Raw genomic sequence first — 25,779 nt, forward strand, 5'->3', positions numbered from 1 at the left:
TGCTTGAAGAACATGTTAGCAAAGTAGCCATTAGACAATGGAATATGTGTCCTATACACATTACACAAACATTCCCAATAATGCTCCTGAAATCTGTAGGCTCTAAGTTATAAAATGCAAAACTATACTGCTTTTGTTTTATTGTTGTGCTTTGGCATGTGGACTTTGTTCATACTTTGGGGCTTTCATACCTTCGCTTGCTAAGTGCTGCTGTCAAACTACTAAATGCAGACATATATTCTATAAATGTGTATTACGAAGGAAAAGAAGCTTCAAGCAAATAGCCTGATAAGTGTATTTTTGTTAACATGTTTATGGGCTCTGCTGAAATGAATCATACTGGAGGCTGCAGTTTCCTAGGTTTGTGGTCATCTGTGCATACAGAATAAGAGGGGGGAACTGTACTTAAAAAATTGCTTTGTTTTCTATGAGAATTTTTAAAAAATATTTTCATTAAAAACAAAAACAGAACAGCTTCCCTGGAGTTCAACCAGTAAGTAACAATTGATTACCTTGCAAACGGTTTCTGTGTCCTTAAAATAAAAACAAAGAACAAGGCCATTCTTTTAAAGATTTCAGAACATTCAAGGTGTTCAGTTACATTCCATTAAAACTCTGCCAATTCTGAACATTCCAAAGAAGCATGAAATAATGTTTTTATATTTCGTGCACATTCTTATAAATCATATATTTTACTTCTCAGTTCTGTATCTACTCCTAAATTAAAGCTAATGATTTTTAGCTTCTAAGCTAATTTATGTTTGTATCCTGCACTTAGTTCAGGGAAAAGAAAACAAGAATTCCAAATAAAACTGAGATAGCAATACTGTTTTGTTTATTAATAAGTGGAATTAGATTAGATTGTTCCAACCATTCCCTGGCTCAGGAAAACAAAGTGTGGCATACTAATTTATACTATTAAACATAAGGAGAGAACACTTTGTGCGGATCCAGTATAATATCTCTGTACTTGATGTCAATGCATTAGTTAATTCTTTTTTAAAAGGAGGAGGGGGGGGATCTCGGCCTCTTAAAATATTTCTTTTTCATTAGGAAAGTACTCCATATTTTCTCATGGCTCACGGGAATACATAAAGGTGTTTTTTTTTTTCATTTCTGTAAGATATTTAGGTTCATTGACTAAACTATGTATACCTTTCAACCCCACCTTTCCCATTTAAAAATGATGCAAATATTTTCTAAACAATACTAATAAATGCCATAATCTCAATTAAGGATAGGGGATCTAATTCAGACGCTGCTGAGTTATATCTCCAGTCTATCTGATGTCTGGGCATGCACTGGAGCAGCTGAGAAGTAAATTCACTGGCATCGAGTAGCCACAGTTTCTCCAGCTCTGATATACACTGGTGCTTCAGTGCATTTGGGACAACTTCTTAAATTTCAGCAGGGAGCTGAATATGCCATTGCTCTGTACTTAGTAAGCTGAAAATGGGTGAGAAATCCACACTTTTTTCTTTCACACCTACGCTAAACCTGTAGATGTTTTTTCCTCCAGCAAGAAGTAACCTTAGTAACAGTTGTGAAAAATGCCTAAGGTACAAAACAGCCATTATAGCACAGAACTATCTTCCCACTGCAATCCTAAAAATATCCAATATTGTAGGCAGATCAACCCTCAGCAATAGTCACCCTGAATACTGGCAAGGGAGAATAGGCAGCAGACATTGAAAAGCTTTCCAAAAGGGAGACAAAAATTGTTAACAGGAAGAATAAAAAAAATCTGCATCTAATATGTAGAAAAATTCGTACAGAAAAATGCACGAAAATGCATAATGGGAAGAAAGAAGTGATAGAGAGACTCGCATAATTGGGTAGGAGGATCCCACCTGGTTTTGACAAAGAGTAAAAAGAATCAAGAAGGATGACAAGAATGCTGTTTGAAGTGATACAGAGAGAGTACACTCGAAGTATAATAGACTAGCAGAATAAAATCTACAGGACTTGTCAATTTTTTGCTGTTGTTCATAGGGCCACGATTTCTTTGCTGGTAGCCTCAGTTTGCTAGTGGAAGGATAGTTCTGAAAAGTAGCTGGATTAGATTTATTAATGAACTTTACTTAATTCATTTGAAAAAATAATATATTCAAAATATAAATCAAAGACCATAACTATGGTTGTGTTGAAAAGATTCACAATGACAGAATCAAGTTGGTACTATGTCCATTATGTCTGTTAAGCCATTTTCAGAGGGTGTTTTTTTAATTGCTTATTTAACTGAAACAAAAGTGCAATTTGTTTCAAAATATATCCTGTATCCTTTGTACTCACTCGCCAAATATAAGGCAAGATAAATGGAAGGAAGACAAATGATTTGCTTGATTTTTTAAATCATTAGGAAATTTGCTTTGGTGCTATGCAAAAGGATGGATAAAGCAGTATATTCTTTCTTTTCCTTGAGAAACCTCAGGGTTGAAGAACTATAATCAGCACTGTTCACCTGCTGGAAAGCAAGGATATGGCGAGTCCTATGGTATAAAGAAGGCATTGAGAGAGGAAATTTATTGATTTAGAAAGCCTAAATATGTGGAGAAAGACATATCAAAAGTATCTGTGTGCATGAGTCAAAACGTGACGATTCCATCACCTTGTCTAACTGTCCAATATAAGCATATATAGATATGATATATAGGAGGTGTGTTGGATATGACATATAGGAGGCGTGTTGGATATGTTTGCCACCTTGAGTTATTTGTAAAAATAATAAAGGTGGGATATCAATAAATGAAATGAAATTTAAAATGAAATGAAATTTAATGAAAAGATCTATGATGCTGAGGTAATTTAGCAAGCTGCATTGGTTGCCTTCCCCATCCAATTCAAGATGCTGGTTTTAGCATTTAAAGCCCTTCATATCATAGGACTGGGCTATTTGAGGGATCACCTCTCTTTGATCCCATCAGCCCACCCAATTCAATCTGGCAGAAAGGGCATACTGTGGGATCTACATTTGAGGGGGTCCCTGAGGATGTTTCTTTTCTGCCAGAGTGTCCATCGTATGGAACATTCTTCCCTCCAAAATTCAACTGGCTCCATCCCTTTGACATTCCGGAAGCCCCTCAAGACCTGGTTATATTATCAGGCCTGGTGCTGCCAGCAAACTGAAGACATGTTTAGTTGGCTCCATTGTTGAGGTAGCCATTTTTATTGTCTCTTTGCCCAGGGTTTGTGTATTTCTTTTTATAATCTTTATTTTTTTTAATCTGGACTTTGCATTTTCTACATTTCTTGTTTTTATGTGCCTTGGGTTCAGTTGTATACTACCCAGAGTCACGTTCTGTAAGATAGTTAGCTCTACAAATTTGGCTCATAAATAATAATTATGGCTAATTAAATCCAGAGGGTTTGAGGGAAGGAGTCCAAAATATCATAGTCTACTCCATCAAAGTTGTTCTGACTGACTGTGAGAATAACTGAGATGCTTCTATTATTAAACCAATTTTTTAAAAAAATCTATTATTAAACTAAAGCTTTTAAAGCTCTTCCTAAAGTTTCCACAATTTTTTTAAGTGGTGTCCCCTGAGTTTGCTCCAGAGCCGCATAAAACATTCCCAGTTAACAGAGGACAAGTCTCTTTGTAACACAGTGAGACTGTCTAAGTTTTACTTGATTTAGAGCAATTAGTGGGAAAGCATTTGCTATTATGTGAGATCATGCAGATTACACAATGGTGCTCTGGGGCCTGAAAAGATTACCAGTCTTTGCTATAAACAGGTCCTTCAGATCCCCCCAAATCCCAAAGGATGTCAACAATACTTCTGATGCTTAAAGGTTTTCACAGAGATTGTTTCTCTCTCTCTCTCTCTTCTGCCCATGATCAGATGAGTATCACCACAATCCAGATTTCTGTACTTGTGGGAGAGGAGAAAAGATGGGCTTGGCATGTGATCAGAGCCACAACAAAGAAAGAGTCTGATTAAGTGGCTATGACACAACCTGCTACTTTTCCCTTCAGATGGTTGATCAACTTGGTAAACTTTTTGTTTGGTCTGCTGCTCTTAGTAGATTATGGTATTGGATTTCCCACAGGAAAATTCCACTCCCCAAGTCAAAACTCACAGGCAGAGGTCTGTTATCTAGTTTTCATCCCACCAGCTAAAACACCCAGCTTTGTTTTGCAACAAATGCTTCTGAAGAGGCATTTACTGTGGCATTTACCGGTACCAGTTTTTGCTCCATCTGCTCCCACTCAACCACTGCTCAAAACAGCTCACACCTCACTCCACTTTGCAAACATCAAGAAAAGAACTTGAGAAATCATAGCAGAATGAAAGAGTTTGAAGAGGAGGGGGGGGCTTTCCCCCCAACACTTGTTAAGAGAACTCCCTTGCTTCCCACATTACAAAAGAGCCCTTTCAACTTTAAGGAAGCTTAATCTGGATCCATCCCCATGACAGACTACAGGAATACCTCACCTGGGCAAGCTGTAAGTACTGTGACATCACCTTAGCTTAGCTTCAATAAAAGTCTGAGTGCTATACAAGAAAAAGTGAACGTCTATATTTGATAGGTAAATATTGTGAAGACAAGTTTGACTCCTGATGACTCTATGGAAACAACAATCAAGTTTCTTGGCAACAATATGGAAATTGTTTGGAGATTACCTTCTTCCAATAACCAACATACGTTTCCAAGTCCTAATCAGGCACTGATTCTGCTTTCCAGATAAGGTCAATCTGGTGATACCATCTGATATCATGTGTGTTTTAGTTTTTCGCAATTATATATAGACAAGTTGCTTAAAGGATAGGAATTTAAATATCAAACCTATGATGATTTTTAACTCAACACAAGCAAGATGATACAAAGACCACAAATACTTTTGATATGGGTTGACTTATTCATACAGGCTACAATCATAACTGTAACAGTGCATGCACATAAACCAATTTCAAACTGCGTATGGATGGACATATTTTCAATGGAGATATTTTCACTGAAAAAAATCTACCTATCCTGACTTAAGACTTAAAATTACAGCAATATGCCCCAGTGATCATACATTTGTTTAACACATTTTTTGCACCTTCACAAAAGTTAACAAGTCACTTAACTTTTGGAAGTTATTTAAATGTTTAATTATAGCTTTCTGCCTTGACACAAAGGATGGAACTATGCACTTTTAAGATTCACAGAATCTATCACTTAATTTGCATCTTATTCACACACTGCAAGGTGACATTTGTAAAAGGACTATAATAAAGTGTGAATATTGACAAAGTATGTTTGGAAGGATTGGAAACTATTCAGACTGCAAGATGAAGAGAATGTCAATGTGAGCAATCTTGGGTGCCCTAGACAGTGCAGAAAACACCTCTACTGCCAGAACTGCATTGGGGCTATTTTTTCCAAATCCAATTCAAGGTATTCATTAGAGCAATAGCAATAGCTCATACCTCTTCACAGTGCTTTTACAGCCCTCTCTAAGCAGTTTAGAGAGTCAGCATATTGCCCCCAACAATCTGGATCCTCATTTTACCGACCTTGGAAGAATGGAAGGCTGAGTCAATCTTGAGCCTGGTGTGATTCGAACTGCCAAATTGCAGACAGCAGAAGCAGCCTGCAGGACTGCATTTTAACCACTGAACCACCACAGCTCTTTTTAAAAAAAATCATTTTTAAAGCCCCTACATTGCAGGGGCCTAAGCTACCTACGGAACCATCTTTGCCCCCATTGCATCAGCCCATCCCATTCAGTCAGGCAGCAAAGGTATGTTGTGCAGCCCACCAGATAAAAAATTCCAACTGGCATGGTCTAAAAAGGCAGCCTTCCTTCTCTGCCATTGCCTCCCCATTTGGAGCCTTCTCCTGCCTGAGGTGAGGTGGGCCCCCACTCTCCTGGCCCTTCGGAAATGTTTGAAGATCCAGATCTATTGACTTGCTAGAGCTCATAGAGCTGTGGAACAGGTTGGCACTTCAAAGCCCCCCCCACACACACTGCCTTTTTAACTTAATTTTAATTATTCCACTCTTGTTTAAATTGCCCCCTAATATAATTGCCTCCTAATGTAATTTTACATTGCCGAGAGTCGCGCTGTGAGTGAGATAGGCAGTCTCTAGTTTTGATATATAAATAAACAGAAAAAAGCAGCAAAACACAAATATAATTCCTCCCATATTTAATTATAACTTTCTTCTTCTTCAATATACTTTGCATCAGATGGGCACAGGAAAGGGGGGGACAGAACACTAGTATGTAAAAGGAGAGAAATACAGACATTTCCATGTTTCCCACTTCTAACAGTAAGTCAACTATCTTTCAACCACCTACAGCCATATGAATATATCATGTGTGACTTTGAAAGGTAAAAATTCGCAATGGACACCCAGACCATCAAGAGGGTGACTGGCTATGTGAAGGAGTAGTCATTGTTTCTCAAACCCCAGATAGGAACAACCTTGACTGGAGCAACTCTATCCCTCCAGGAAGCATTACTGAAAGCCAGCTCTTCTTTGCAGAACTAACAAGAGCAATCCCTCCCACATTCACAGCCTCTTGTGAAATTTAGTATTTTCAGTAGAAAAAAGAGGAAGGCAGCAGAATGGTTCCAATTTTCAGTCTGGTGTGTTCATTTACTTTGCTAATTCAACAGGAAGCTGAACAAGAGATGTAGCATAACATGGAGTTCAGTTCAGTTCAGTTCAGTTCATAGGCAGAGAGACATGAAGCTCTCAAAGTATTGGGCAGAAGAGACCATCTCTGACCCACCAAGCCTAATATTCACTCTTTCTTTTGTATTTCCACGTAAAGATTAGCTTAACAGAAGAGTCTGGAAAAAGGGGGAGGGTTCAATTAGTGCACTGGCCAGATTTATTTATTTTTTTGCCTTTTTAATTTAAATCCTCAAAAAGTTATTTATCAAATTTGAAAAATGCAATAGAACATAGAACAACAACAACAGATTTGGAAGGGACCTTGAAGGTCATTTAGTGCTTAAGTAGGAGAGTCTATTTCAAATATTAGCCTATACCTAGGATCGAACTCACAGCTTCCTGACTGTGAGGCAAGAGCTCCACCTCTAGGCCATTGCACTGGACTTATAGCCCTATAATAGCCATACCGGGAAATCCAACAAAAATTATTGTTTCTTATGGCACTAAACTCCAGCTCCAGGCTCAATTTCAATTCATCCATTAAGCGCCACTATTACCACATTCAACAACTGTCATGATTTAAGCCAATTGCCTTTATCCTACACTTTCTCCAAATCAACAATCATCAATACCTTTTCTTGTTGCTTTCATGTATTTCCCAATGACCTGTGGAAAAGTGAGTATCTGCTTCACACATCCCTTGCTTGGCATGAAGCCACATTACATTTCCCAAATTTTGCTGACTGTCTTGTCTCTTAGCTTTTCAATGAAATTCCTGCCAAACTCTTTCCTGAGCACTTTCACCGATCCTTCTGTAATTTTTGCATTCACCCTTGTTACTTTGCCTTTCATATGGGAGAAAACTTTCTTCCGATTATCAGGCACAGATTGAACCTCCAGATACAAACTTGTATTAAATAAGCTACACTGGAACCTCACAGGACAAAAGTATTCTTTGCTTCAGCTTTTACAATCTCTGCCAGCAGTCTCACCATTTTCAAACGTTATCATATTTATGATTTCCTTCCCATCGTCGACACAAAAACTTAAACTAATTGTTTCAATTCCACTTTTTGATCACTGTTCCCATAAACATCCCTAAAATATTTATTTGAATATTCTCCCACTTCAGTTTGATTACAAATAATTTTAATTCCGTTCACTCTTCTGAGGACTTGTTTAACTATCTTCGCCCACTTACCAAACATGTTATTTCCATTAGAATCGGTCTCTATTTTCTGTGTTTTTAACCTTATCAATACCTTACCCTGCCTGAGTATGTTCTTTGCAACTATATTTTTAAATCCCCTTTCCCCCATTTTTCCTATTCATAGCCTCTTTCACTTCATTGCTGCACCTCATCCTTCTCTAATCCTATCCTTTTTCCATCCCTAAATAACTGATTCAATGAGCTTTTAGATTAACATTTTTCTCTTTTCTAAGCAGATTGTCACCAGTCACATTTTTATTCATTCTTGAATCTGCATTTTTTCTACTCATCTTCTTCCTACCTATCACTTTGTGTTTGTTACCTAGCATAATTTTCCATTCAGTCCCAATCAAATTAAAATGTAGCACAATTTTTCCCCAAACCAAGTGCTGACTACTTCTATTATCACCATGTACTGAAATATATAACATTCAATTATCACCAACCTACATAATCTTATTTTCCTATGCCCTCAAAATCTACTTGGCACAAATCCTTGTGTTCTAGCACATATTTTAGATCTATATCTTTTCTTTAATTTCATTTTTTTTAATTTTAGCATTTACATCTCTTATATTTAACATGCCATGTCCATTACCACATGGATACTGACCTCCAAATGGCATCATAACTAGTTAATCTAGTTAATCAGTCAATTTCATATAATGCCTTGTAGTAATATAGAGAAGCGATCATTTAAGCTACCAACCTTAGTTACACTGTTGCTATATTCAGCATTCCTTGCTAAAACATGGATAGCATCAATTAGATTTGTCACATTTTGGCGCGTACATCAAAATGTACCAAATAACCCAACTCCACCCTAATCCCATTCTGCTGCTTTTGTAAGCTGAATCAACCACTACCTAGCAGGACAATTATTGTCCATAACTCAACAGTACAAAGCAGCACACTGGCACACACTCACTGCCAAACACTGACATACAAAATAAGATCAAGCTAATTTAAATTAGGCACGCTAAACTAACATCCCCAGCAAGTCATCTAATATTTTTTTAAATGCCAACAGAATTTACAGTCACACAGAAAATGACTAAACCTCCCAATTGGGCAGAAATGTAACCTTTATGTTGTGAGGCAGGTTCACCCGTTTCTTAGAAGCACTTCCCACCAACCACAAGTCAAACATTAAGCTATACTGTAGTTTCATGTTTCATTTTCATTTTTAGACCGTCACAGAAATGACAACCCTACATAAGCCAACTAGGCTTTCAAAATTTCTTGGCTGAAAATCTAAAATGGAAGCCCAGGAAGTGAGAATCCCTGCGTTCTCAAGTCTAGTCAAACAGCCCTTGCAAACACAGGGGTTACGGTTAAATACATCAATCTTTTGCAGAATATATACCCAACAAAAATGCTTTACCACCCAGCCAGCCTGTTTCACTTTTGATTATTATGTGGTTACAATCCACTTTCTTACTTTATTCCCCCCACAACTGGTTTATTGATAGGTATGATAAAATTATAATCTATTAAACTGGAAAGCCAATCAACTACCGTAAGGATCATCCTGGCATCGGGCTACTGAAGGCTCAAATAATGTATCAGTCATGCTCAATAAGAATGCACCTGACTAATACTGAGCAGACATACCTCACACAGCTGATGTGAAAAAGCAGAATTTATAAAGCATTGTGAGTATTGCTACAAAAATAGATGACTGCACACACAGCTTCAAAGCAACGTTTTTGAGAACACATTCTTGCTGAAAACTATCAGGTTATTTCTATAGAGTATTTCTTACCATTTTAACTGTAAGCACTAACAAACCCCAGTGCCATAAGGACAAAATGCTTTGTTTAACTGTTACCAGGTTTGGCAAAAACCCCTAATGAGATATATATATATATATATAGGAATGCTTTTGATTTCTCACAGCATATGCATAAAACATGCCTGCCCATAGCACAAACATAAATTAATGCAGCACCCTTCCAACATACAGCATACATACCAGCATAGATTTATTTTTACCATCCGATGAGAGCAACTAAGGCAATTTCCACCCTATTCAGCTAAGAGTGAGTCTAGAGTAGTCATTAAATTAAAAGAAATCAATCCTGCATTGTCAAGAAAATATTTGTCCTAGTACAGTAGAGAGATTCAAAGCATCCGCATTCTTAGATCTACCGAATTTTAAATTTTTCTTTCCGGAATCGTTCCAAAAGCCACTGTAGGGGGAATCTTTGTAAAAGTTCTATTCGATTCACACATACAACTTTGCCCATTCAGCCAACGATCAAAATGCAGATGGGAGAGGCTATTATGCGTCTCTTCAATGCCTGGACGCTTTCCTCCTCCCCAAAGGGGGTCCCAACAACAGAAAACCTCACACTCGGCAAAAGCAGCCCCCAAAGGTCACGGATCAGGGCTCTCCCTCCCTTCCACACCCAGGCTGCGCTCTCAGACTTTCTCTTCCAAACCAACTCGTGTCGCAATTTCAGAAATAAAAAATAATGCAACCCTTCCCCCCCCCCAAAAAAAACCCCATTCCGATATTCAGCTTTGCACGATGAGCTGCCGCCGCATTGGGTTTTCAACCATTCTCTGCCCCCACCCCTCGTCCCGCTCCCTCGAGTCAGAAAACTAACCAAGAGCTAACAAAAAGAGGATTTTTTTAAAAAAAAAACCTTTTCAGTTTTTTTTTAATTCCCCGATGCCTTGAGGTACCCAGCAGAACAATTTCTCTCACGGCCGACAGAACAGGCTGCAGCGAAAGGTGGTGGCGTTGAACGGGCTAGCCCCTCCACCCCGCCGCCCTCCAGATCGGGGGTGCTAAAACTCGCCCGGACAGTCGGTGCAGTCCTGGACGCTTGCCCGGGACCAGATGCGTCGGAAAGAGGGATGGCGCGAAGCCAGCCCCGATCGCCCTCAAACTTCCCAGCAGGTCAGAGAAGAAGAAAGGAGCGTTTCTCTTCCCCCTCATTCTTCCGCCCGTCCGTAACTCCTCCTCTCCTTCGCCCCATTCATGCCGGCCGGCCGGCCTGCCTGCCTTCTCTTCTTGCCCTCCATCCTTTTTTCTTACCTGGCTCGGCAGCCGAGGCCACGTTCCCGTCCGCCTTCTCCCACGGCCGCTCGGAGAGCGAGACGAGGCTCAAGCCCGCAGCGCCGGCGAAAGCCGACAGTCTCTCTCTCTCTCTCCCCCTCTCGCCCGCCCGCCTCGCTCCTCGACCCGCTCGTCTCTCCACCTTGGGCAACAGTTGGTAGTTGCGCGAAAGCCACGCCCCCCGCGGGTTCCTGTTGCTAAGCGCCCCGAGCGCTTCATTGTATCCGCCCGGTGAGCTCACAATGGCGGGGTTTGCGAAGATTCCAAAAAGGGGCGGAGCCAGGAGTCGAAAGGGAATAATCACTTGAAAAAGAGGTCAAGGCCGGCCGGCCGGCGTTGCTTGCGGCCGGCGGGGAACCGGAGCCTTAGCTGTAACGCTAACCGGCCGACCCTTGGGGAAAAGCGGTCGAAATCTTTCGCTGCTTTTAAAAAGGGATACATGTCGAAGCTGGGTCTTTTGGGGGCTGCGGTGCCGGGCAGTCGCGTTAAAGGGGGAGGTCCGGCTTACCTCATAAGGGTTGAGTTTTGAGTAGTAGCGCAGGTCCAAAACGTTTCATTTATATTTTGCCTCTTCATTCCTCGGACGGAGTAAAAGATAAGAGGGTAGTTTATGGACAGCTAAATTCAACCCGGTTTGCAAGCTTGCGACGGAAGAGGAAAATTCTGAAGAATTGTTTTTTTTAAAAAAAGCTCTTTTCTTTCTCAAGACCTTCTCCTTTGGACTTCCCTGCAGTAAAGTTCTTAATAATTCGGATTTGAATTCAAAATTGGGGGCCTTTGTTTCAGCGGGATGCAACATTTACTTTACTTGGGTGATAAGAAACAGCTTGATATCTTACAGCGTTTCGGTGTTTGATTTTAAGTTTGCATACTGTGTAAATTCGGTCAACTGTACTTTACTCAGAAAATCATATTTAGCAGTCTGAGTAAACTAGTTAAATGAGCTATTTTTTTCCTCTCTTTTTTATTATATTGTTATAGATCTCAATGAGAGCACGTTTGGTTAAGGCATCAGTCTAGAAACAAGAAGATGCTGAGTTCTAGTTCCACCTTGGGCAGAAAGCCAACTGGATGACCTTGGGCCAGTCACTTTCTCTCACTCTTTTTCTTCAGAACAGTAGGGGAAATAACTTATTTCTATAAAATGCCTTGCTAAATTAAGAAAAAAGTGCCTCATTGAGACAGATCAACTATCCACCACACTGGACATCCTTTCATTCAGTTCATATTCCTTATTCAGATGAAATGCAACATGTTTTTTTCTCCAAAAGAATGTCAACCTTCCTAGGTACACCAGACAGTAAACCCAACCAATGAGATAATTCTACTTTATTGTAAGGCTATATTAACAGAATCTTGCAAGTCCAAAAATACAAATCTCCCACCACCATCTCCTTTAGACCCTTAGGGAGGGTTTCTGTCCATTATGAAACTGTCAGCTATGCCCTCTCTCACCTAATGACTGTTCCCTAGGCAGTATCTCTTTGCCCTGATCTTTCTCACATATCTCCATTCTGGGAGATAGGGTGGGCTAAAAGAAAAACTGGCCCCAAATAATTCAATGAACCTCTGTAAGGGAGGGTGGATTTGATTCTGGCTCTTCCCACTCCTAGCCTAACACCTTAATATTTATGCCACATTAACATATGCCATTGAAATCCACATGATAGCCTTAATCAAAATCACAGTAAGTTTAAGCATGGCTTTTTAACTACAATTGGCTGTATTTGGACAGTATATTAAGCCATATGTTATGATCTAGAAATCCCAGAAGTTGAGTTTACAGAATAGGCTAAACCAAGCTAAAAAAACATTAAGGTTTGTTCGTAACATGTGATCTCATTCAGTGATCACTGATAACTGATCAGTTTTACCATACAAATATATGATAAAACTCACTCCTTATGAAGTTCATCACTTTACTGGATCACTCCAGTAAAGAACACTCCATAAAACTATCCAAACATTCTATACTTAAACCCCAGATCCTTAGACCTGAAGCCAAGCAAGTTCTCTGTTAAATGCAATTTTACTTGAAATATTTGGTTCTTGAGTGGAAGCATGGATTCAAAGGTAAAACATATTTTACAGCAGGCTTGAATATGTATGTTCTACAGAGGAATTATTGAGTCATCTGCACCTCTATAACTGTCTGGTTTGGTTCTGCAACAAGACACAGACTCCAGAGAGTAATTAGGACTGCAGAAAAAACAATTACTACCCACCTGCCTTCAATCAAGGACCTGTATACTTCACGAGTCAAAAAGAGGGCTGTGAAAATATTTACGGACCCCTCACATCCCGGACATAAACTGTTTCAACTCCTTCCCTCAAAACGACGCTATAGAGCACTGCACACCAGAACAACTAGACACAAGAACAGTTTTTTCCCAAACGCCATCACTTTGCTAAACAAATAATTTCCTCAACACTGTCCAACTATTTACAAAGTCTGCATTACTATTACTATTAATCTTCTCATCACCCCTTATCACCCATCCCCTCCCACTTATGACTGTATGACTGTAACTTTGTCGCTTGTATCCTTACGATTTATATTGACTGTTTCCTAGTATGATTTGATTGCTTATTGTACCCTATGACTATCAGTAAGTGTTGTCTTGACTCTTGATGAATGTATCTTTTCTTTTATGTACACTGAAAGCATTTGCACCAAGACAAATTTCTTGTGTGTCCAAATATAATTGGCCAATAAAGAATTCTATTCTATTCTATTCTGTTCTGTTCTGTTCTGTTCTGTTCTACTTACTGTACTCTACTCTACTCTACTCTACTCTACTCTACTCTACTCTACTCCTATTCCTATTCTGTGCTCCACCTGATAAGGCATTTGGAAGAAGGCTGATTCTCTTTACTTAGCCACACGACCCTAGGAAAATACACATTGAATGAAAGAGCCACCAGCAAGGCACCCTCACCTGTTCTGAACCTGTTACTGAATCATGTTGTTACCTCTAAGTCAAATATGTATTTTCCTGGAATTGCATAACTACTATGCAAACAGGAAATGTAGCTTTTAAGGAGGCATAAACAGGTATGCTGTGCGCACCTGTGCCTCCTCTTCCTTTTCAACTTTGGAACCAAAGTCCTGCTGATTCCTATTTCTGATCATCATTTTTCTGAGCTTTGGAGTACTAGGCTATCAAAAGTACTTACATGAAAGACGACCTGCTGTGTGAAACAAAGGTGATTGGTTCTCAGGGCAAGCCTCTAGAGGTAGTCCTTGATTTACAACTGGTCACTTAGTGACCATTTGAAGTTAAGATGGACACCCCAAAAACCACTTGTGATCCAGTTCCAAAGTTCCACCGACTATCCTCCCCCCTAGTCACATGACTGCATTTGGGGCACTTGGCAACCAGTTTGAATTATGGACATATGTAGTATCTTAGGGTCACATGACCACAATTTATAATGCTTTTGCCAAAAACAAATGTTTACTTATGGTTTTTGACAAAAATGCCCCATGGCAAACAATGGGTTCGCTTAACTACTGCAGTGTTTAATGAACACTGATTTATTTAGTAACCATGGTGATTTGCTTAATCACTGTCACAAAAAATCTGTAAAATTGGTTACATGATAACCTGCTTTACGCCTATAAATTGGCAAACTCCATTATCAGTGTAAGTTGTTATCACTGTATTTCTCAGTGCTGATGCACAACCAGGGCTGCCTCACTTTATTCTTCTGCTTTCAGTAACTTCCTTTTTCGGGGTAGCATTTCTCAAACTCTGGCTTCTGTTGTGTAAACCATTAATTTGCTTGTCTACAAAAACATATTTGAAAGGAAGTGAAAATAAAATGAAAATGAGAGAAACAGAAATTTTCTGATAAAAGTTTTATCCTTCAAAGCATCTTCCTAACTGCAATCCCTTCATGATGATCATCTCTTATCTCCTTGGCAATGGACTCAGAAGGGAAGGTGCTCTGTCCTTCACTCTTTTCCTGAAATTTTTTTCAGAAAATACCAAGTTATAACTGTAGTCCAAAGGCCACAGTTTCTTAATTTAATAAACCCACAATGGACCGAACCATGTTTTGCTGAATTACACCAATTGGCTCACATAACACACGGAGATATAAAATACAGTAATCCCAATAACTAAGTTTGTTCAACGCTTCAAGAATACAACTGAAACTTAGCTCTTTGTGTCTCACCAAAGAAGCCATTCAGTGTCTTTCTTGCAGAATTTTTCAATAGGGCTGTGAAAAAAAAATGATAATTGTATTCTGTAGTAATCAAAGCAATTGATTTATTGTTGCTGTTGATATAAAACTATTTTTTTCTAATACAATTGTGAATGTGGTTTTGGAGACTTTGCTTCTTTCAGCATGAGTAAGCATGGACTGCATTTCCATAGTACTGCTGTTCCATCCCCGCTTCCTTTTGATTTCACATTTTGACTGCGCTGAGGCTATCCTGAAGCTGCATCCAGTTATTATCTTCCCATGGAACACAATTTGAGATGCAAAGGGGGGGAAATGCCAGGGAAATGGGAATTACACCTCTTGGTTAAATTGGTGGAAGCTGTTTCATCAGTAGAAGAGGGTACTTTCTGTATATTCATTATATACTCTTTACCACCTTTTATAACTTGTTAGAAATGAAGCTAATAAATAATCAAAATAGATAAACATAGAAAACGTGACAGATGTGTTGAGACTTCAATTCCCAGACTAATTATTTATAGGTTGCCGTTCCAAAAATTGTATTTTATTTTGCAACTGTAAGCTTTTGAGGCATTTCCGCTGTTCAAATATATATATGAAATTCGAGATCCATGCAAAGAGTAGAGAAGAATAAAAACAATTCGTTTTCCTCATCCACTTTAATTGGATTTCTTTTTTTAAAAAAAATCCTAGATCTAACATATTTTGTTCCCTAGATTATTAAAGAGGGTTTTTCCCCCTGAAATATTTGTCAATGTTATAAATAAACAAAGCATAAATTACATTTTCTATTTAAGAAAATGCATTTACATGTGAAACATCTCGAGATGTTTGATAAGCTAACATTATTTTAAATCCTGCTAGATTATGAAAGCCAGAACAAAGCAAAATGTCCCAATGACCTTAGTTGTATGCTATAAGTAATAAATATTGAGAACCTGACTGAAAATATGTTTTATTTGTGAAAGATTCACAGATATTCTGTATCAGTGTATAATGCATGAACTGTTCAGATCAGGTTATACAATTTATTATGTCAACTGCATAATTAAGAATGTATAGACATCTGGTTGTTAGAAATCTATCCAGCTTATTACAAAAATATAACTCTCAATCCATTATAGCCTCTATGTATTGATGTTTATGAATGTGATAAAACTGTAGACATTGGAAACCTATTTTCCCTTAGATTGCACCAAAGCCCTGATTACTCCTTCATTTTTACAAGGTAACATTTCAAAAATCTCATTGGTCACTATAATATAAATTCCCAAAATACAGTTCTCATTCTTATGATTTATTTGCAGTCTATACAGAAACTCCATTGGTTTGATACACTGAATTAAAAATCAGGATGTGAATAAGTATCATGCATTCCGCTTTTCATTTCTCTTTATGTGGGTGAGACATCTAGCTATGACTCAGCACTTAAACCTATTTTCTTATAAGGCATAATGGTAGGTTTATGTTCTTGCAAGCAAACTCTGATTTCAAAGTGAATATGTTCTGGTATAAATCCAGTTTCCTGTTCTAGCTTTCTTTTTTAAACCCTCAAGCTCAGTTCATACATTGTGCATATTTAAACCATGATTACAAGGTGCCTAAATTTACAAAGTATAGATAAATTCATTATGAACTTAACATCATATTGCTTAGGATTTACAGGAATTGGCATTCAACAATAGCTAGAAGGCTGCCTTTTGCCAAGCTTTGATTGATTGGTTTGATGTACCAGCATGGTTGAAGAATTAGTTATTACAAAACAGAGGAACCCATTTGAAATGACATTGGGGAGGGCAGTTATCTTAGAAAAAAATATAAGGGAAAAGGAGATGGTGCACATAGCAAGTTATTGTAAGATGTCGCACAGTATCAAGAATGTGCTAAATAATAAATATTTGCTACAGAGGGCACTTCCAAACAACAGCTCTATTCTGATTAGTACTCACCATAAACAATTACAGATCAGATAACTGCACAAATGACACCTCTGATACCCTTCTCCCCCCGTCCAATTTGGGAGAAAGCAGTAGCAATAAAAAAGAAAGCTATTTCTTAACAAGTTTTGATTGTTCAAACTGCTAGTACTAGGAATGTTGGCCTGTGCCTTAACTAAAGGAGAATACAGCTCAGTTGCTTCTTAGTGAATCATTCATGCTGTATCACAGTATGACAATCTGCAGAGAAATCCAAATGAGCACTGTGAGCATGCCAACCTCAGCAGCTGCACATGGTATGAGTAGAGAAACACAGCAGAATGCAACAAAAATGTGCTGCCTTTTTTTTCTTTGAAGATGAGGAAAGATGATGTGGAGTTCCTGGTGCTTTCTGAATTTGGTTGTTTGCTTACATTATCTTTCATGACCCAAATAGATATATATCATCAGTGTGATGGTGGGGTTATCTGCCAATTTACATATAGAATTTGCCCTGCAAGATTTGCTGGGGTTATGCTTACCTCTTTAGTGGTTCCTTATTTAGAATATTGTTTTCTATCTGTTTGGTGTTGAGTCTGGCTTGTTGGCTGTGGGAAGTGAGGGGTTCTATTCTTTTTGTTTCCTTCCTATGTTGTTGTTTTTTATTGCTTATTTTGAATGGTATGTAAATGTGGTTTATTTCTATGTGTCTATGGATGGATGATTTGCCTGAATTCCAAGCTTCTACAGATTCCAGATGGATGGATGGAGAATATCTATCTATCTATCTATCTATCTATCTATCTATCTATCTATCTATCTATCTATCTATCTATCTACAGTATCTATCTATCATACACCTATGTCTTGGGGGAAATTTATACAAGAAAGTTTTCAGATTGACATAACAATCCTGGAGTGGTTTTAGGTGTACCAATGTTGAACATCCCCCTTTCTCAAAAAATTGTTGCAGGAAAAGGCTATTAGACATAAGTACCTTTAAAAGTGCTCACAGAACTCCTTTTAAGTGTTCAGGCAACACTGTTTCTCCTTAGAACCCAGTTTGCTTAGTTAAGGGTCTCAACAAGTGAGTTGTTCTTTTGTGCCACTGCCAATGGGAAGAAAATGTCATAGCAGTCAAGGATTGGGCTAGCATAGGACATCTGCTTCACCTTGGCACCTATAATAGAGCCATGCTAGGGGGCCATGAGGAGCATTGGAAGGAACAAGACAATGGGCACGCATGCGCTTAGCAGAATCTTATGGCCTGATTGCTCCCCAAAGAATGGATGTCATTAGGAGACAAGCTGTTATAATGCAGCATTCAAACAAGGCAATGGCGATCTTCTTTTTAATGGAGATGTCACTGCAGTGAAACATGCTTCAGGGATCATCTTCTTGAGACAATTTCAAAGCTCCAATAGGACTGTGGACTTTCAGATTTAAAATTGGCTTCACCAGCCAGTGTGGACATGGAAAAGACCAATGATACAGAGGTGTGGTACATGTGAAAAAGTGTTATTTTTGGAGAGGTGTACAAAAATAATTCCCAGATAATATGCATTAGCTTTTCTACTTCTGTACCCTTATGGAATCTTCAGTAAAGTTATACTTTTGGTGAAAAGAAGTCCCAGGAGCTTCCTCTGCTGGTTCCTTAGCCAGTGGGACGGTTGACATAAACCATCACATAAATATGCATGCCTATCCCTGAAGCCTACACAGTCTGATAGCGAAAGTGTCACAGAACATTGTCACTTTGGTAGCTGAATACTAGAAGAAATTTGTTATCCAAAGTCAAAGCAGCCTTCCCCAATTTTATATCTTTCAGGTGTGTTAGGATAATGTTGCTCAAGATTCTCCACCAGCCTACTTAGAACAGATTTTGTGGAGTCTGACTTAAGGTGGGGTGGTGGTAGGGTGTGATGCATGCAGGACTGTTGGAGGAATGCCAAAGGGAGAGTAGCTGAAGCAGCAGGACCGATCCTGCAAACATCCACATCCTCTTCATAAACCATTCCTCCTTTGTGAATAACACTGACTCTTTCCGTCTTTATATACACAACAATCTTGCTGCAGTTATCATGCACAAAAACGAAGTTGCATAACTTTTTCCAACTGTTTGCCCAACAGTCCCAAAAGAAAAACCTTTGGTCTCAATTGATCTTTAAATTCCTCTGTTTTTTTTTCATGTATTTATCAAATTTCAACACAGCCCATCTCACCTAAGTGACTGGATGGCTAATAAATAAAAAACTGTAAAAAGCTACATAATGAAAAACAATACTAAAACACAGCTAAAAAGTTAAGAACTACAAAGGTTGAAAAAATTATAAAAGACGGAGGGAACATCCTGAAGCCACCAACTATGCCCTAGGTTGTATGCCACCTCATGCCAGTTGGCAGAGCCAGATCCTGGCACTTTTCCAGAGGGCCAGGAGGGTGGGGGCAAGGCCTTCCATGAGGCAGGGGCAACAGCAGAGAAGGCTTTCTTCGGTGGATGTATTTGAATCCAGAATTTGCTAGGTTTTTATTTTTACACAACTACCAAACATGATAAAATGCCCCTTCTTGTTTTTCACATTTCCCACATAAGTTACAGGTAGTCCTCAACTTACAACAGTTCCTTTAGTGACCGTTCAAAGTTACAACAGAACAGGAAAAAAAAGTAACTTTTGACTGTTTTTCACAGTTACAACCTTTGCAGCGTCCCCGATCACGTGATCAAAATTCAGGTGCTTGGCAACTGGTTCATATTTATGAGGGTTGCAGTGTCCCAAAATTATATGATCCCCTTTTGCAACCTTCTGACAAGCAAAGTCATTGGAGAAGCCAGAATTACTTAACAATTGGGTTACTAACTTATCAACTGCAGTGATTCACTTCACAACTGGGGCAAGGAAGGTCGTAAGGTGGTGCAGAACTTACTTAACAAATGTCTTGCTTAACAACAGAGATTTTGGGCTCAAATGTGGTCGTAAGTCTACCCAGGGGTGGGATTCTACCAGTTCGCACCTATTTGCTAGAACCGGTTGTTAACATTCTAAGCAGTTCTGAGAACCGGCTGTTAGAAGAAATTACTGGCCTAATCCTGTAAGGAAGGCAGGAAGGAAACATTCTGGTGTTGCTTACAGAAACTGCCTCTCCATTAACCCTTATTACATTCTTGGCAGGACTAGACTTCCTGTCTCAGGAACATCTCTGGAGTTTTTTTCCCTCCTTTGCTGGTACTTTGCTTGTGTGGAGTGACCATTCAAAGTTACAATGGCACTGAAAAAAGTGACTTATGACCATTTTTCACACTTACGACTGTTGCAGCATCCCCACAGTCATGAGAGGCCAGGCGAGGAGATGCATGCCCTGATGTAAGTGATATTGAGTTGGCCATGCCCAGTCAATAACATGACCACCAAGCCACGCCCACCAACTTAGCCACGCCCACAGAACCGGTTGTTAAAAAAATTGAATCCCACCCCTGAGTCTACCTGTATATCACAGTATAAATTTCAACCTTTTAGTCCCGTATTTTCCCATTTCTCCATCTGTACATTATAACCCCCCAAAATCAGCCCCTTTATCATATATTCTTTCACTTGTTCTGTTTTAAATTTCAATAAAAAAGTATACATTTTAGCAGTTACGTGGTCATCATTTGTACACATTTCTGAAAAGAAAGGAGCGACATTACACATTTCTGAAAAGAAAGGAGTGACATTATGACCTAACGTGATGTGATGTATAAATCCAACATCAGGTCTGATTTTAGCCCTAAGGTGTTTTGGCTGCAGAATAATCTCCAAGTGAGACATTTCTTTCTTTTGGCTGAACCCTCTTCTCTCCCCAGGCAGGAATTGCAGATTTCAGAAGCAATAGAAACATTGCAAAATCTGTTTGGCCGAAGATTGATTGATCCTGGTTGGATCCTATGTTAGCTAACCACAGTAAAAATATATGAACCTTTCCCAAGCTTGGATTGGACAGGAAATGCAGTTTATTGAAACCCTAAAATAGAAGCTTTCAACCAACTCCTCTTCTTCTGTCTGGAGGAAGAGAGGGAGGAGAAACTATAGACAAGCTGAGATTTATCACCATGTGCTGACATCTTTGAACTGGGCTACAGAGTAAAAAGACGCCCCTATCTGACACATTTTTGTATTTTTCTTATAGCTGCTCTTACTAAGACAGAAAACAAAGCACTGTTGCCCAGTTTTCCATTTTGCTTCTAAAATAAATATTGCATGCCAATGTGTAAGGATGTATCGTATATGCAGAATTCAATAAAACACAAAACTGCCCCCAGCTTAGATTAGCTTTTTACCAGCATTAACAATGTTTTATTGGATTTGCCTGAAATATGAATCAAATGGGTTAAAGAAAATCCCCACTGAGTACTTTAGTTCACACCAAAATCATATTTAGGAGGCAAATATACTATACTTCAGGTCTATTAAATGGCTTTACACAGCAGTCTTACTATACTACTTCTGGACTGCCGCCACAGACATGCAGTAAAATATACAATATGGTCACCAGGAGGATAAAATAAAGTAAAAAAAGGGGGGGGGGATAAACTGTATCATCTTTTAAAAAGAGGGCCTTAATTATTTTTACAAATGATTCATCTGAAGTTGCAAGAACAGAAAAAGAAGGCAGTGATGTGTTTCAGACAGCTGTTTCATTTATTTAGATGAATAAATTAAAGTAGAAACACATACTCAGAAGGATGATACCATTTCTGTCTTTGCTTTTATATCCATGTTCTTTATTTAATGTTGGGTTGAATGCAGCAGGCTGAATTTAGTTTCCAGTGACAGTTGTCTGAAATTGGAGGCTTTTGTAACAAGAAACTAAATGAGAACCTACATACCAGGTTAGATGAAAGTGAGCATTTGATGGACTCATATAAAAAAAAAATCTACCAAATGGTCTCTGGAACAATCTTTGGACACTAGGGCACTAGGAATGGTAACTGTTTAATTGTTTTTCTTTGCACACTTGTCTCCTGACAATCCATCTTTCCCCTGGGACATTATAGTAATAGCAATAGCACATAGACTTATATACTGCTTCACAGCCCTCTCTAAGCTGTTTACAGAGTCAGCATATTGCCCCCAACAATCTGGCTCCTCTTTTTACCGGCTTCAGAAGGATGGACAGCTGAGTCAACCTTGAGCCAGTCAGAATTGAACTCCAGGCTGTGGGCAGAATCAACCTGCAACACAGCACTGCATTCTAACCACTGCTCCACCATGGCTCTTATGAGAGGCCTTTCTTCAAAGCTCTCTGTCTGTCTACAGCTTTACCTACTATTTTTCTTGCTGCTATGGTGGCTGTAGAAGCAGGGCCACCCACAACTTGGAAATCTTTACGGTATTTCACCCAGAAGATTTGAGACACCACACACACACACACACCCAAACCCAAGCCTTCAAGTCCAGTAGACATTTCTGTAGTGATGGTTTCCTCCTTGTGGCAACCTTCATCCCAGTGAGGAAGAAGCTCCCTCTAGAGTGGGCTTCTAAAGCAGAGCTGCATGGCCCATGCTGCAATAATTTGGAAACCATCTCCGGTCTTGAAGACTGTTGAGTTTTGCAACCCAGATCTGATCACCTTATTCTACAATTTTTGTTTTAACCCTTTTGTGCTGAGCCTCTTCTGAATTTATGCTCCGTGCTTCACTCTTCAGAATAGGCAATGTGCCCTAGACCCTCTCTTCTGGCCATTGAGTATTATGTGTGGCCAGAGGGCTGCCAACTCACATTCAGCCCAAAGTCTTCAAAGTACAAGAATAGCTGTGCACAATTAGGATTAGTCTGGGATGAGAACAATTTGTTTAGCATGATGAAATTGCTCTTGGCTAAAGCAGACCTCTTAAAGAATATAAATTTGGGTAAAATGTACTCGGCACTTGCAAACAAAAAAAGGGGGGGTATTGTAGTATATGTAAAGGATTAGTTGCAACATAAACAAATATACAAAGATCAAGAAGGGAGAATGCTCTTTATAGAAATAAATGTAAATCAGAAAAAGCTGTTATTAGTCACAATATATGCCCCGAATACAAACCAAAAAGACTTTTAAAATAGGCGTCACCATAAGATAATAGAATTTGAGTATGTTAATGTATGCATTGTAGGAGACTATAATGCAGTCCCAGACAAAGATAAAGATTATAAAACTCCCCCCCCCCCCAAAAGGAAAGGAGAATACTCCCTTCGTCTTTTTATAATATGGTCAGAGAACGTAACTTGAAAGATGTGTGGAGAGAATTAAATCCAAATAAAAAACAATATACCTTTTTTTGAACCCCCACCACTCTTGCTCCAGAATAGATCAGATATGGATGGACCCTGGGTTAACGGAGAATACTGAAAGGATCGGGATTTTGCCAAATCTATGGGCTGACTATAATCCCATTCAAATTAAATGGAAAGGAGAGAGAAAAATTGGAAGATGGACATTTAACAATACCATATTAAGAGATAAAGAATATATTGAAATGATAAAGAATTGAACGTATTTTTTGAAATAAACAAAAGAGAACATACCTCTCTACAGAATCTTTGGGATATGGCCAAAGCCTATCTAAGAGGTCTAACTATTGCTTATAGTATTAAAAAGAATAAAGAAAAAAGACAGCAACAAAACATATGGAGGGAGAAACTGAAAGATTTGGAAATAAGTAGACAAAAGGACCCAAACAATTCAAACATTAAGAAAGAAATTGATCTGATAAAACATAAAATAAATTTAAATGTACAGGAAGATTTGGCCCAAAAAATTAAATTAGCAAAACAAAATTATTTTGAAAACGCAAATAAGCTGGTGAGGTGGTTAGCCCATAAAATTAAAAAAGAACAAGAAAATAGAACGATCGTAGCTCTCCAAGATCAGGAAGGGAAATTATGCAGGCAGACCCAAGAAAAGAAAGAAATTGCTAAGGAGTTTTTATAAAATTGTATAAACAGGAAGAAATACCAGAAGAATCTATTGATCAATATTTGAATGAAAAGAACTTGCCCAAAATTACTGATGAAGAGAAACAAAATTTGAATAATAAAATATCTATAGAAGACATTAGGAAGGCAATTGGAACACAAAAAGCAAATAAGACCCCTGGCCCAGATGGAATTCCTTTGGAATTCTACAAGGAATTCCAAGAAACAATAGAGGAGATATTGGTGGATTTGTACAATGAAGCCCTGGAGAATGCTAACATGCCTAAATCATGGTTGGAAGCATGTATTACCCTTATTTATAAAGAACAATCAGACCCACAAAAAATTCATAACTGTAGACCAATATCACTTTTAAATGTAGATTACAAAATAATGGCTACAATATTGGCGGAAAGATTAAAGACAGTATTAAGTAGAATTATCCACACTGATCAGAATGGCTTCCTACCCCATAAGCAAATAAAAACAAATACAAGAACCATTATGGATATATTAGAATATTATGAAGTACACTCAACCAAAACAATGGCATTGATATTTTTAGATGCCCAGAAGGCTTTTGACAACCTGAATTGGAACTTCCTTATTAAACAACTGATAGGCATGAAATTTGGTGAAAATTTTATAGGATTTATTAAGACAATTTATAACATGCAAACCGCAAAAATATTAATAAATGGGGAAAATACAGAAACCATAAAGATAAATAAGGGAGTAAGACAAGGCTGCCCCCTAGCTCCTCTACTGTATATATTGGCAGAAGAGACTATCTTAGCACAAATTAGGCAAAATCAAGAGCTTAGTGGACTAAAAATTAAAAAAAGAGGAATATTAACTCCAGGCACTTGCCGATGATATGGCATTTATATTAGAAGAACCCTTAGAAACGAGCCCTATGCTACTAAGAGAAATAGAAGAATATGGAAAGGTGGCAGGGTTAAAAATTAACAAAGAAAAAACAAAAGTGTTAACAAAAAACTGTACAAAGGAGCAGAAGGAAGAACTAGCAAATAAATTAGGTATGCAGGTGGTAAATAAAGTAAAATACTTAGGGATCTGGTTGACTGCTAGATATTCGTCAATTAAAAAAGATAACTATGATAAGTTAATAACGCAAATAGTTAAAGATTTAGATAATTGGGCCAAATTGCAGTTATCGCTATTGGGACGTATTGCGACAGTAAAAATGAATATTTTGCCAAAACTGTTGTTCCTGTTTCAGACAGTGCCAGTCAAGTTGGAAAAGAATTTTTTTGTAGAATTAAAGAAATGTATATCTAAATTTATATGGCAGAGGAAAAAACCCAAAGTGAAATATAAGTTATTACAGGATGCCAAGAAAAAAGGAGGATTTGGCCTTCCAGATTTTGAATTATATTATGATGCTGCTATAGTAAACTGGCTTAAGGATTGGGTTAAATTAGAAAATAGAAGGTTATTAGTGTTAGAAGGTTTTGATCTCCAACTTGGCTGGCACGCCTTCATGTGGGATGGAAAATCTAAACAACATTCGTATTTCCAAAGGCACCATGTAAGAAATGTGTTGTTCAATATCTGGGAAAAGATTTAAAAAAAAAACACTACCCAAAGGTTCCATTGTGGCTATCTACATTGGAAGCAGTCAAATATCCAAATCTATTGGATTATGAAAATATTGTCAGGTATAAAGATTTACTGTATGATACTGGAGAGCTTAAAAATAGGAACCAAATACAAATTCAAGGAAAGGAGATAGCATGGTGGCCCTTTGCACAAATACAAACCCACTATAAAAAAGATAGAGAACAATTTGGCTTTAATATGACCCCACCAGAATTAGAT

The 25,779-nt window shown here is 38.3% G+C and overlaps 1 protein-coding gene across 4 annotated transcripts in view; it reads right to left on the reverse strand.

Moving 5' to 3' along the window:
- The window catches only part of RAB11FIP4 (RAB11 family interacting protein 4), a 184,345-nt gene that overhangs the window by 34,208 nt on the left and 124,358 nt on the right, over positions 1 to 25,779 (reverse strand). The window contains exon 1 of one of the 4 annotated variants that reach the window (XM_026711131.2): positions 10,872 to 11,049. The exons of 1 other annotated variant lie outside the window; for it this stretch is intronic. The gene's annotated coding sequence lies outside the window, so the exon portion shown is untranslated. Of the gene's footprint in view, positions 1 to 5,417; positions 5,442 to 10,516; positions 10,746 to 10,871; positions 11,050 to 25,779 lie in introns of those variants that run through there. 2 more of the 4 variants (XM_087925137.1, XM_087925135.1) reach the window with 2 other exon arrangements.

The sequence above is a fragment of the Pseudonaja textilis genome, chromosome 2, assembly GCF_049901715.1.
Source record: "Pseudonaja textilis isolate UNSWEBS1 chromosome 2, rPseTex1.2, whole genome shotgun sequence".
NCBI lineage: Eukaryota > Metazoa > Chordata > Lepidosauria > Squamata > Elapidae > Pseudonaja > Pseudonaja textilis.